This window comes from Gambusia affinis, linkage group LG15, assembly GCF_019740435.1.
Source record: "Gambusia affinis linkage group LG15, SWU_Gaff_1.0, whole genome shotgun sequence".
Lineage (NCBI taxonomy): Eukaryota > Metazoa > Chordata > Actinopteri > Cyprinodontiformes > Poeciliidae > Gambusia > Gambusia affinis.
Window position 1 is genome coordinate 25098601 of NC_057882.1, and position 13044 is coordinate 25111644.

At 34.6% G+C, this 13044-nt stretch overlaps 1 long non-coding RNA gene across 1 annotated transcript; it reads right to left on the bottom strand.

The window, feature by feature from the left end:
- Positions 1-8132: 8132 nt before the first annotated feature.
- LOC122844663 lies at positions 8133-10321 on the bottom strand. Its single transcript, XR_006372909.1, has 3 exons — positions 10251-10321; positions 9173-9392; positions 8133-8717 (listed from the first exon to the last, which is right to left on the bottom strand). It is a non-coding gene; the product is annotated as an uncharacterized LOC122844663 (long non-coding RNA).
- Between the last annotated feature and the right edge of the window lie 2723 nt (positions 10322-13044).

Sequence of the window (13044 nt, forward strand, 5' to 3'; positions counted from 1 at the left end):
TTCTTCATGTTAATATTGTTTGACCAAAATGTTTTTTCTGTTGTCTGGGTTTAGCTCCAGAGTGACCAAAAGACAAGTTCAATCCAGAATGTTTAAGGAATTACAAGACCTAGAAAAAATACATTCTAATTCTGTTTTTATTTTGTTTTCCCTTCTTTTTGTTGCTTTTACAATTTTCTTAAATCTGACAAACAAAGAAGTCTGAATATGGAATCCCACCAGTTTCAATAATTTAGTGGGATGACCAGCGTTGTAAAAACACAAAAAGAAGTGACAGATTTTTAACTAAGTGAAACTCTTTCTGTTTTTATGAGCAACTCTTCAGGGGAGTCAGCTAAAGTTTTCACCTCTGTTCTGAAAGTCGGTTCATAGAGTTTCATCTCTCTTCTTCTTCTTCTTCTTCTTTTCTATTATGGCGGGTCGCAATCAACTTTAAGGTGCATACCGCCACCTACTGTACACGAGTGTGTAGCAACAGTATTCTACATCAGTCATATTCTATTTTTTAATTTTGTGTTTTGAAGAAAAATAAATAACGCTTTTCTTATCATACAAATATCCATTATATTTCCATCATTTCCCAATATTCCTTTCAGACTCCATTCTTGATCTGTCTTTCCAACTATTCTTCTCAATTTCTCCCTTTCACGTTCATATGTTTTACAGTTCAGTAGTATATGTTCTACATTTTCTTTCTCTCCACATTTTTCGCATTTATCATTATTTTTCTTCCCTATTAAATATAAAGTATCATTTAAATATGTGTGCCCTACTCTCAATCTAGTCATTATTATTTCTTCCCTTCTATTTCTCTCCTTAACATTTCTACTAAATATTGACTTCTGTATTTTATATAATTTCCTTCCTTTCTTATCTTCATTCCATCTTTTTTGCCATATTTCCATTTCTTTATTCTTAATAATTGATTTCCCTTCCCCTTTGCCAATAGGTATTTTAATCGTTATTGCCTGATCTAAAGCCCTTTTTGCTAATTTATCTGCCCTTTCATTGCCTTTTTACACCTTGATGTGCTGGTACCCAACAGAACCAAACATCAATGCCACCTCTGTATAATCTAAATAAGCTATGTTGAATTTCTAGTACTAGATCTTTCCTATTGTTTCCTTCTCCTTGAATACTTTCTATGACTGCTTTGGAATCTGTGCAAATTACTACTCTGTCTGGACGCACCTCCTCTACCCACTGCAAACTGATGATAACTGCCACCATTTCTGCCGTGAATACAGATAGTTGATCAGATAATCTTTTAGATATGTCAATTTTAAACTCAGATATATAAATTCCTATTCCCACACATCCTTTTGAATTCTTAGAACCATCTGAATATATTTTAGCATAATTATAATATGAGTTTCTTAAGTATATATCGGTTTTTACCCCTATTTCTTTTAAATTCCAATCGTTTTTCATTTTAAGGAGTTTTATGTCTACATTTACTGCCGGAAATATCCATGAAGGGCTAACGTTAATTGGATTAAATTGAGCTATTTCTTTATCTTCTAATTCATATATTTTAATCCATTTGTTTATGATCCATCCAAATCCATTACTATGGAACTTTGAGTATTCCCAACAATATTTTAATATTGTTGAATTTACATTTTCATCTTTTTTACTTTTTATTTTCATCCAGTATGTCAGAGCTAATTTTATTCTTCTTATTTCTAGTGGAATCTCTCCAGTCTCTACTAGAAGGGCATTAATAGGTGTCGTTTTCACTGCTCCTGTACATATACGTAAAGCCCTATTCTGTAAAGTATCTATTTTTTGTAATGTTGTTTTAGCTGCTACTCCATATATAAAACTACCGTAGTCTATTGTTGATCTCATGAGAGCCCTATATATGTTTAATAATGACTGTCTATCTGCACCCCAGTTATTTCCAGCCACAGCCTTTAGTAGATTTATCACTTTCTTACATTTAGTTTCCAGATTCTTTGTATGCGTTTTCCATGTATATGATTGATCCAACCATATTCCCAGATATTTAAATTCTGCTACCCTTTCCAATGGTTGTTCATATAATGTTATTGTACCTATGTCTATGTTTTTCTTATTTGTAAAAATCATATAACAAGATTTACTTGTTGATAATTTAAAACCCCATTCAAAGGACCATTTTTCTACTTTATTAATCGCTTTCTTAATTTTACCTATAACAAATCTTGTATTCTTTCCTCTCATCCATAAAACTCCATCATCAGCATATAATGCAGATTTTATACATTCTTCTGTTTCAGAAAAGATATCATTTATCATAATATTAAATAGTATTGGGCTAATTGCACTACCTTGTGGAATTCCATTTTCAATATTCAATTCTTTTGAGTAATCATTTCCAATCTTAACTTTTATTTTTCTATCCTTCAAAAAATTTGCTATCCAATTAAACATTTTCCCTCCTATTCCCATCTGCTTCATTTTTATAAGTAGTCCTTCTCCATAATGAATCATAAGCTTTTTCTATGTCCAAAAATACTACAATCATAATTTCTTTCATTTTTAAAGCTTTCTCTATATCATTACTAATTCTAGTTATTGCGTCCATTGTTGATCTTCCTTTCCTAAATCCGCACTGATTTTCATTGATTAATTTCTTATGATCAAGAATAAATTCTAGTCTATTAATCACTATTTTCTCCATCCATTTACTTAAGTGTGAAGTTAATGCTATTGGTCTGTAATTATTTGGATTTGCAGGATCTTTCCCTGGTTTGTTAAACGGCAGGATTATTGCTTTCTTCCATCTATTTGGTATTAAACCTTCTTTCCATATTTTATTAAACAGTTTTAATATTAATTCTAATGTTACTTCAGGAATCTGTTTAAACATAGTATAGCATAGCTGATCTTCCCCAGGAGCTGAATATCCTGTCCCTTTCAATACTGCTTTAATTTCCTTCATGGTTATATTTATGTCTAATGTTGAATTATATGTTTGACTTTTCCCAAAATATTTTTATGCTTGCTAATTTTTGATTCATCTGTTGTCTATGAATGTTTGTAAGATGTTCCCCACTATGTACTGCCGCAAATGCTTCCCCCAACAAATCTGCCTTATCTTTATTTAACACTACTACTTCCTGATCTCTGACTAAGGCTGGTATTTTAATACCACTCCTTTTCCCAATCATTTTCCTAAACATTGACCATACATTTTGCAATTTAATTTCAGATCCTATTGAGGAAGTATATTCTCTCCACGTTTTCTTTTTGGCTTCCTTAATAATTTTTCGAGCTACTGCTCTTTTCTTTTTATAATTAATAAGAGTTTCAAGTGTTAAATTTTTCTGCAGTATTTTAAATGCCCTGTTACGATCTTTAATCGCTCTAGTACATTCATCATTCCACCAAGGGACTACTTTTTTCTTCCCTTTTATTATTGTTTTTGGTATACTTGAATTTGCAGCATTTAAAATATGTTTTGTTATCTGGCTTGTACACTCTTCTATGTTACCTTTTAATGTAACCAAATGTCTGCTTTCCTCACACTTTACTTTAAATTTTTTCCAATCAGCTTTATTAAAGCACCATCTTGTGATTATGACATCTTCTTGCCTCTTTATATTATCATTAATTATAGTACTTACTGGAAAATGATCACTCCCTATTGTAGATTCCCTGTTGACGTTCCATTCACATGATCCTACAAGACAGTCAGATACTAATGTAATGTCTAGACATGAGGTTGTATTTTTATATATATTAATTCTGGTACCTTTTCCATTGTTAAGACAAACTAGTGACCTTTCATCCATTATTTCTTCTATTATGTTGCCATTTTGATCTGTCTTTTTGCTGCCCCAGAGACTATTATGAGCATTAAAATCACCGCACCATACTTCTCTTCTATGTAATTTCCCAGCCATTTCCTTAAGCTTTTTACAATCGAGATTTTTACATGGATTATAATAGTTTATAATTTTAATATTACCATATTTTCTTACATTAAATATTTCTATAATAATACATTCTAATTCATTATTCATTGGGATTTTCTTATAAGCTATTCCATCTTTAATTAAGGTAGCACATCCTCCTCCATTACAATCACTTCTATCCTGTCTTTCCATGTTATATCCAGGGATCTTAAAATCTAGATTTGGTTTTAACCATGTTTCTTGTATACATATAATATCAGGGATTATTTCTAATTCATAAATATACTTTTTAAATTCTTGTCCATTGGCTATTAAGCTTCGAGCATTCCATTGAAGTATATATAAAACCATTAAAAAGAACACTTGGATCCTAGTCCTGTGTATTTCCTGTAGTTTCAGTGGCACTTAGAATGGTATGTATTTGATCTGCTTGTATTTCTTTCATATCTAAAAATCTTCCAGCTGCTGTTACTATTGCCTTTATTTTATCACTTTTCTTCTTCATTTGCACTGTTACATTAACAATATGGCATATAAATGCTACAGTTTTCTTTTTCACCACCATCGTATCTTCATCCACTCTACATTTATGCAAGCATGCATTTTGGATATTTGGATTTGGAGCCAGTATTTGTCTCTGCCCGTTCTGCACTTGATTTATATTCCAAGCTGAGTTTCTTTGACCTGTTTCTCCCATTCCTCTATTACTGTCTTTCTTTACTCTTTTTAAGGCTTCAGCATATGAAATTCTTTCTGTAATTTTAACTCTTTGAGCTTCCCTAGCTTCCTTTTGTATTTGACATCCACCATAAGCTGCACTATGTTCTCCTCCACAATTACAACATTTGATTTTTGCATCTTTCTCACATTTTCCATATTCATGTGGACCTCCACATCTTGCACACCTGATTTTTCCTTTGCATTCCTTTGCAGTGTGTCCCATTCTTTGACACTTGAAACAGCGGAGGGTTATAGGGATATACTCTCTAACTCTATAGTTCATTAAACCCAGCTGGAAATTTCCAGGCATACTATTTTCAAACTGTAAAATTACTGCCATAGTATCTTTAAGTTCCCGTCTCTTTTACTTTTAATCCTAGTGGCATCAGTTATTTTCCTCCTTTGATTTCTGCTTTCACATCTTCCATTGTCATTTCCAGCGGAACTCCTGAAATCACTCCTCTTAGCCTCGCTAACAATCCTGGTATATGAGTTCTAACTCTTTCCCCCATTAGGTTTTTCATTTTCATGATCTTTTGTTGCTGTGATTCGCTGTTAGCATGTATCAGCACTCTTCTGTTGTTCATGATTCTAGCCATTTTTATTTTTCCTATTTCTGCCTCTATTGCTTTAGTCAGTTTTATGGGATGTATAGCTCCCCCCTCTTGCTTGAATTCTACCACGACTTTATATTCTGCTTCTAAATTAGCTTGACTCTGTTCATCTGAATTCGCCCTGTCATTTGTTTTTGTTCTTTTGCTAATGTCTGCTCTTGTCTCACTTTCTTCTGACCAACTTCTTGCTCTTTCTTGTCTTTTCTTAATTGTTCTTTTCATTCGTGATGATCTAGAAATCATCCACTCCATCTCATTCCCACTATTTCCTCCTGATGTAGAAGCCATGTAGCTACAGTCAATGTACAGTTTATGCTAACCGCCAAAATTCAAATCCTACCGCCTTGTTTGTTCCGTTCACTCTCCAACCTCCTTCCACTCTTTCGCCCGGCCTAGAGGTCCAGCACCTCATCTCTCTTCCTGCATAGACAACGTCTTGTCTTGTCCTCACACAGCCGTTGTAATGATCACACCTGAATCAGTTTAGTCATTATCTTCCTCCATGTACAAATATAGTCCAGTTGGCCACTCTTCTGATTCTGTTTTTATTCCTGTCTTGCTGACCTGTTGTGGTTTTAAGCATGTTTTATGGTTCCTTTCCCATCATTTTTTGGTCGTTTCTTGTTCATTCTGCCATTGCAACACTTTTGTTTACTGTTTTCCAGCAGACAGCCTGAATTCCTGCTTTACAAAAAAACAGCCAAAGCCTAAAAGATGGATAAAAGGCTCAATAAATGTTTAAAAATTTGGTCCGTCTGGTTGCTCAGAACTGGATCCAAGAGGATTTGGCTGAATGGGCCAGAGCCAGCTTTGGGCTCCCTACCCACACAAGGTTTTATGGATGGAAATTACCATGGATTTATAGATACCAGATGAAAATAGTTATGTTTTTCTTGGCTTTTCAGAAGTTTCTCAATGAACACAATGATCAGGATGTTACCTTGCATGACAATATAAATGCAGAATTACAGTAACTATGCCAGTTCTGGATCTGGGGATGTGAGTCTCTTTGTAATGCACCAAAATTAACATAAAAGGTGCAAAGCTGATTTCTAGCATACATGGGGTCAAAGTTAAAATACTTTTAAATGGTTGCCTATTAAAGGTTTAAGAAAATAACATTTTCAGCCAACATTTTAAAGTTTACACCTGACATGTATTTAAGTCCATTCTGTGTGATGGACTTCAGTGTAAAACTAAAGAAGAGCTGGACCTGCGAGCACCCAGATGAAAATGTTTGCTGACTTCGCTGACGGTGCAGACAAACCAGAGCTGTTCGTGACGGTCATCCAACATTCTCCGGACGCTTCAGCGAATTGAGGTGAAGCCAAACAAAAAGATTATTGAAACGTGAAATCAGGATGGCAAGGCTCCAATACACTTTCATCTTTTCAGTGCATTAACTGCATCATAAAAGCTTGATGGTATCTTGAACACAGTAATTTTGTCCAGCTTGCTGGGAATGTACAGTCAATTAATCTTTAAATTACCATTACAACACAGGCTAATGCACAACTTGATGTTTGATTAATGTTAAATAGTGGTTATTATTCTACTTTCTTTTAAACGTCAGATTGTGTTTCTTTGTTTAAATCAGTCATGAGGTCGAGCTTCTCTGGAGTCTAACGAACAAAAACCCCCGAGGCTCGACGGTCTGCTTTTGTTTGTGCTTGAATGGGAATATTTCACTAAACGAAGAGAACTGAGGATCACTCCCACACAGTTTACAGTTATCAATCTGCATGTAAATTTTGTGGACTTTATAATTGTAGTTGTTTTAAGATGACATAATGTTGAATGAACTCAGACTTGTGGGAAATAGACTGCATGAAGCCACAGAGCTACATCATTTCACCCGAAACCATGAGCTCATTTTCATATTTAGTCTTATGACTTAAATTTACAACTTTCAGTCTGATTTATGTGCATTGAAGAGTCCAAATTTTCTGTTGGCTTTCCAATTCAGCAAATCAAATTTAGACTTGCAGCTGGGAAACTCCGCTAACCTACTTGGAGCTAAACATGAGACTCACAAAACCACAAGCCAGATTGTGTCACACATAAAAAAGTGGAACAAATCATTGTTATATTTAAGCCTCTTTTCACATATCATTATTGTACTAAAGATTTTGTTTGTTTCCAAAGATATCACACGTTCTGCATGGCTATCCAGCGAACACTGAGGTGCGATAGAAGGAGCCTCAAGGAATCACTATGAGATCTTCAGCCAAGAGTATCAGAATTACATCCATTAGTAGAAGTTTAAGATAATGTTATGTTCCACCTGTGCAATCATGTAAAATATCTCCGGGGCCTGGTAGCAGATCCTAAAGGGTCCTTGTTGTCAGTCTTGTCAGAACCTGTTTAGGCAAAATCACTGATAAAGTAAGAACACTTTATAACTTCATTTTCATTTAAAACAAGAATCAAGCATGAAAAAAGTAAAAGATGGTTTGAAATGTAATGGTAGTGACTGCAAAAGTGACAGAAATGCTAAAAGGCTCAATACCGGTCAGACCTCATCACACTAGAATCACAACGTTAAACACTTTTCCAGATGTGGATAAACTCCAGGACAGGGAAGGTGTCTGCATTCAGGCCTCTGATTTTACAGTCCCCAGCTGTTCTGAAGCTCAACACTTCCATAGTGAGAGCTGATGATTCACTGTTGTGATGTCAAATCATCAAGGTCCTTGATGTTGAGAGGGAGACCCAAGAGCAGCAGAGGGAATAACTACTGACCATCCTGGTCTCGTGTAAAAGCTAAAATCTCATCACATCCTCACCAACATGGCCGCGCTCTACAATCCCTTCACTGTTCGACTGAAGGGATGGAGTTCTTGTTGCTGTGATCATGCTGTCCTGTCACTGACTGCAGGAAAATACACCACACTCATGGAACGGTAACGGACGAGAAAAATCAGACACACCTCCAAATTGTGCATGTATTTAAGGAAAGACAGAAAGCTGAGTTCTGAATTTGAAATAGAAAACGTACTTATTATTATGTCAACAACCTCTGCTGTTGCATTCTGTGATTATGAGTAGGAGGAGAAAAAAGAGAAGCCGTTAGAAGCTCACAAAACGTATTCAGATTTTCTTTTCAGTAGTTACATGTTGACATATAAAATACATTTAGATGATTTGAAAAAAATAATTTTGGATTTATGAAGATGATTTTATTGAGTCCATTATTGCTAAATTAGATATTGAGACATATTATAAGAAACAAGTTTTAAAATCTTCACATTGTTTTGAATCAAACTGTTTGCATAAAGACATAATACTGCAAAAGCTAAAATTGTTCAGAAATGAGCAGCTACATTCATAACATTTTTTATAGAGGCCTGTTAAAGTCCAGCCTTCAAAGTCTTACAGGTTTTCACTTTTGGTCAAGAGTAAATTCTGGCAGTAAATGTTGATGAATAAAGCAGGATCTGCAGCCCAGATGATTCAGCTCATTCTCCTGCTGATTGATGACCTGAGAAATAAGAACAGAAACTTTAACTGTGGTCTTGTCTCTCCTTTTCAAGTCAAACTCACTTGAACAGATGATTTATTTTCATACTAAACCTTCCAATTTCCAGTTGAAAGATGATGTCTTTGGAAATATTAGAACTAAGTTAAAATGCTGTGCATTTAAGCAGAATAGTGATTAGTATAGATGGTACAGATATAAATCATTCCTCTAAAAGTCTTTTTGTGGTCATGAGAACCAGAACTGCTAAACAACTGTTGTCCTCTCACATGGACATCAATTAACTTCTCTTGTTTTAGGTGATTCATTTTTTCAAAGCCAGATAGTTAGATTTTATCATTGCTGGGTGTGACTGGAGTGTAGAACTGAAAATAACTTTTGTTATTGCTGTACATTAAGAAGAACAGTAAAATAAAATAAAACATGTTTAAACCCAGAGTTTTTGATCAGGGTTTTACCTGCTATATGCATTTTCCCTTTTCTTTCCCCTTTAGCTGCAGCCTGTTAGAAATCAACCAGCTGCTTCTTGTTTACTAATCACCTCCAAAGCAAACAGTTTCCAGTTCACTGAGCTCAGTGGCAGATAAACCCCCCTTCTTTGATGACTATCAGTCATCTCAGTGGGTTCCTCTTGTGTTATTTTTCCTTTTCATGTTTCCGAGTATAACCACTTTTTTCCTGTAAAGAAAAATATCTAAATTACAAGACTGACCTGCTACTTTCTGGACTTGGATTCAAAGTTAAAACAATTTTTCAGAAGACAACGGAGTTCAATAAAAAGTCATTTCAAATGTTCTAGGTTTTATTTTCTAACACCTTTGTCTTTACTAAAAACCAAGATTACTCAGCAACAAGCTTTCCACAGTCAAACCAAGCATGAATATGTTCTCCACTACACAGTAATGTTAGCATGCTGAAAGTATCTGGGAGGGTTTGTGTTTTGGAAACTTCATAAAGCTGCAAAGATTTAAGAGATCAGCATCATTCCACTTGTTACTTCAGTTAATGTTAAATACATCCATTTTTATTCAACATCAGCCTAAACTACAGTGAGGCAGAGAAACAAAATGTGACTGAAGCTGCCCCACATGAAAAAACCAGCTCACATTTATTTACTTACTACTTTTTTCTCCTACTTATTATTTTATAAAGCTTTCATATTTATAACTGTTTTTAGTTTTGCTTTTTGACAATGTGATGTAACTTCTCCTTTTCTTTTCAGTTTGTAAATATCACAACACATACTGAGCCAGGCTGCAACATGCTGGTCAGGATTTATTTTAGCTTGAATTACAGGAAAAAAAAATAAGGCATTTAAGTATTAATTTCTTATTTTTATCCTTCGTTTAGCTTTTTTTCCATTGGTACATTTTTGCTGAAACGGGAGAAACGTTCTGAAATGAAGTTAGTATACCTGATGCATTATAAAAGTTGTTCAGTAACAATAGTATTTCTCACTATTGTGTCCTAAACTACATTTGTCTCCCAGAAATTCTTACTTCACTGTACAGAAAACATCCTGAAACATTTACATACCATCATGAGCTGAACTAATCACATCACACTGAACACCGGGCTCACTGACCTCAAACACTCTTTAATCTTATTTCCAGCTGCGGCCGATTAAACAGCTTCTGTGCTGCAAAAGGGAAACGGGAGGAAGATTGGGAGGGGCTTGGCTTGTTTTAATTGGTAGAAACTTTTCCGGTTAGGAAGATGGACGGCAGAAGGAAGCTCTCTGCCTCAGCCTTGGCTCATGAAGAGCTCATTGTTGGGAGACGTGCAGAATGAAGCCGGGGGATCTGGTGATCTTACCACAGATTGACCTCTGATGTCATAAATGTGGAAAAAGATGGTCAGTTGGTAGGGTGTGTTATAATATCACCATAAAGACGAAAAGGCAAGGAAGGACACAAGATAAAAACGACATTTTTGAAATATTGAGGTGGAAGGAAGGTTAATTGGTGCATTACTTATTGTTCTCAGCACCTATAAGGAAATATCCCTCACATAAAAACATTATGTAGGGAAAGTTCAAAAGATTTAATATTTTTTGAACTCATAACAGATTAAAAGTGGGAAGAGTTATTATATTACAGTGTAGTATTTTAAGTTGTGCATGTTTCCACTTTAATGAGTTCATTCTAGCATATTGTGGTTGATTGCTTTTTCAAGACAAAAATATAAAAAAATTACATAATGTCAGTTTTTAATCTGCAGAATACTGAAAAGGAGAAGTCAGATTTATTATTTATCAACAAATGTATAGTTTAAGTCAGTCAGTTTTTTTACACTGCACCGTTTTAAACTAACATGGTCTGATTTTATTTTAGGTATCAGAGGAAACTGCCAAACTTTATGTGTGAATATTGATCTTAAAATATATTTGGTTATTTAAAAACTCATGAACTGCAGACTTTTTTTAACCTGCTTTAATGTTCACTTGGATTTGTTTAATTTCAGCTTTTCAATCAGAACATTTTACTTCAAACTGAGTTCACTCTTCTACAAACCCAGATTAATAAAAATATATTTAGAAAAAATGATTATATTTAAACAGGACAATTAAATCAATTCTCTTTACTCTCATCTTGCTTTCAATTTCTGAGATTAGGAAAGTTTTGATGCTGGTTGGAAGAGCTGATGCTACACAAACACATGATGTTTAAACTGTCAGTTGTTACAGAAGACAAAAGAATGAAACCTTTATTGGTGCATATGATTCATGACAGTAAAACATTATACTGTCATATTTGTGTTGTGTTGCCTTTTATTGAAGTATGAGACGTGGTTTTATGTTCCAGCAAATGTTTTCCAGGGCATATAGAAAAAATAAATGTTGCAAATTTGTTATACCGTATATAATATAGTAATGTAGAAAATCTCATATTTTACTGTGATGAAATTCAAAGAGTCATTTTTAAATTCATTTTAAGTGGTTCCAACAGGAGGGTGTCATGAATTTTTCAGGTCGTTTTACATCAACTAACTGTTTTACCTCCAGTTGTTAAAAAATGCTGAATGCTGAAGTCAAACTTATTTTAAATCATGTTTGATATAAAAATGATTTAAAATAAATTTGACTTTGTAATTTGATGTCTTGAAATTGGGCCTCTGTTTCTTTAAGAAGCTCCTACTCTTTAAGACACTGATCATCATATAAAGCTCAAAATGTGTTTTAATACTTATAATTAGCATTAACTCTAAATCTGTAAAGCATGATTTCCAAATTAACTGGATCCATTTGGCACTACATTACAATGTGTTATGTGCTATAAATTGTTTTTTAATAATCCCATTCTGCCACCATACTGGCTGAATGTGTGGATTTGTTTTAATGCAGGTCTCTGTTCCACTCTCTCACCTGGATTTCTTCCACTTCTAAACAGTAAAAGCCTGAATGTCAAAGCAGAATAAAAGCTGGAGCTGTGGGGGAAGCAGACTGTCAGACAAAAGTAAATGGAGTCATTCTCCAAATCAAGGCCAGCTCACTGGACTGCTGCAGTTGTAACCCAATTACTGACAGGCCACATGTTTTCAGAGCTGGGACGTCCTGCAGCAGAGGGAAACCCTTCTCTCTTCTCTGCAGTCACCCTATAAAAACACAGCAGGCAGAGAGAAAGAGAGTGGCAAGGACAGAACGATGGAAACCTGTAAGCGCTGCTCCTCATGACTTCAGTGTAAAGATATCTTCAAATATTTTGGTCCAGAGTGAAAGTTGGCACATCCAGCCTTTTTGTGCATATGGAAAAATAATTGACTATTCTAGCAGTCATGGTAAATTCAACCACAGTCAGATTCATAAAGGAGGTGTGACTAAATGATTTACTTTAGTTTTTTAAAGAACTTTAAAATGCATATTATTTTTAAAACATATTGAAATGATCTGATGAATAGGATGTGAAACTACTATTTTTATAAAGAGGAGAAGAAAGAAGAAAAGCACAAAGTAAAATATATAGCACCAATGAAACTAAAGGAGAATCCACATCTATAAAGCAGAGCAGCTCCAGAGAACATGAACCATGTGGTTTTCAGTGGAGGTTTTTGTGTGGGGTAATTAATGATGTGAGGATGAGGTCTTGTTCCACGGATGTGTGTGGGTGACTTTACAGTCTTTGCAAATGAAACCAGCCCAGTCCATCTTCCACAGTTACTCTCTGAGCTGACAGACAGCATTTATTCCTAAAGGTCAGAGGAAATGTTATTAAATAAATGTGGTGAGAAGGCATTCTAGGTTTTATTAATACATTTTATTAAAAGGGCAATCCAAATTGACCAGAAAAATGTTGTTAATTACCAGTGGTAGGTCCTGCTGTGAGTTCTGTGG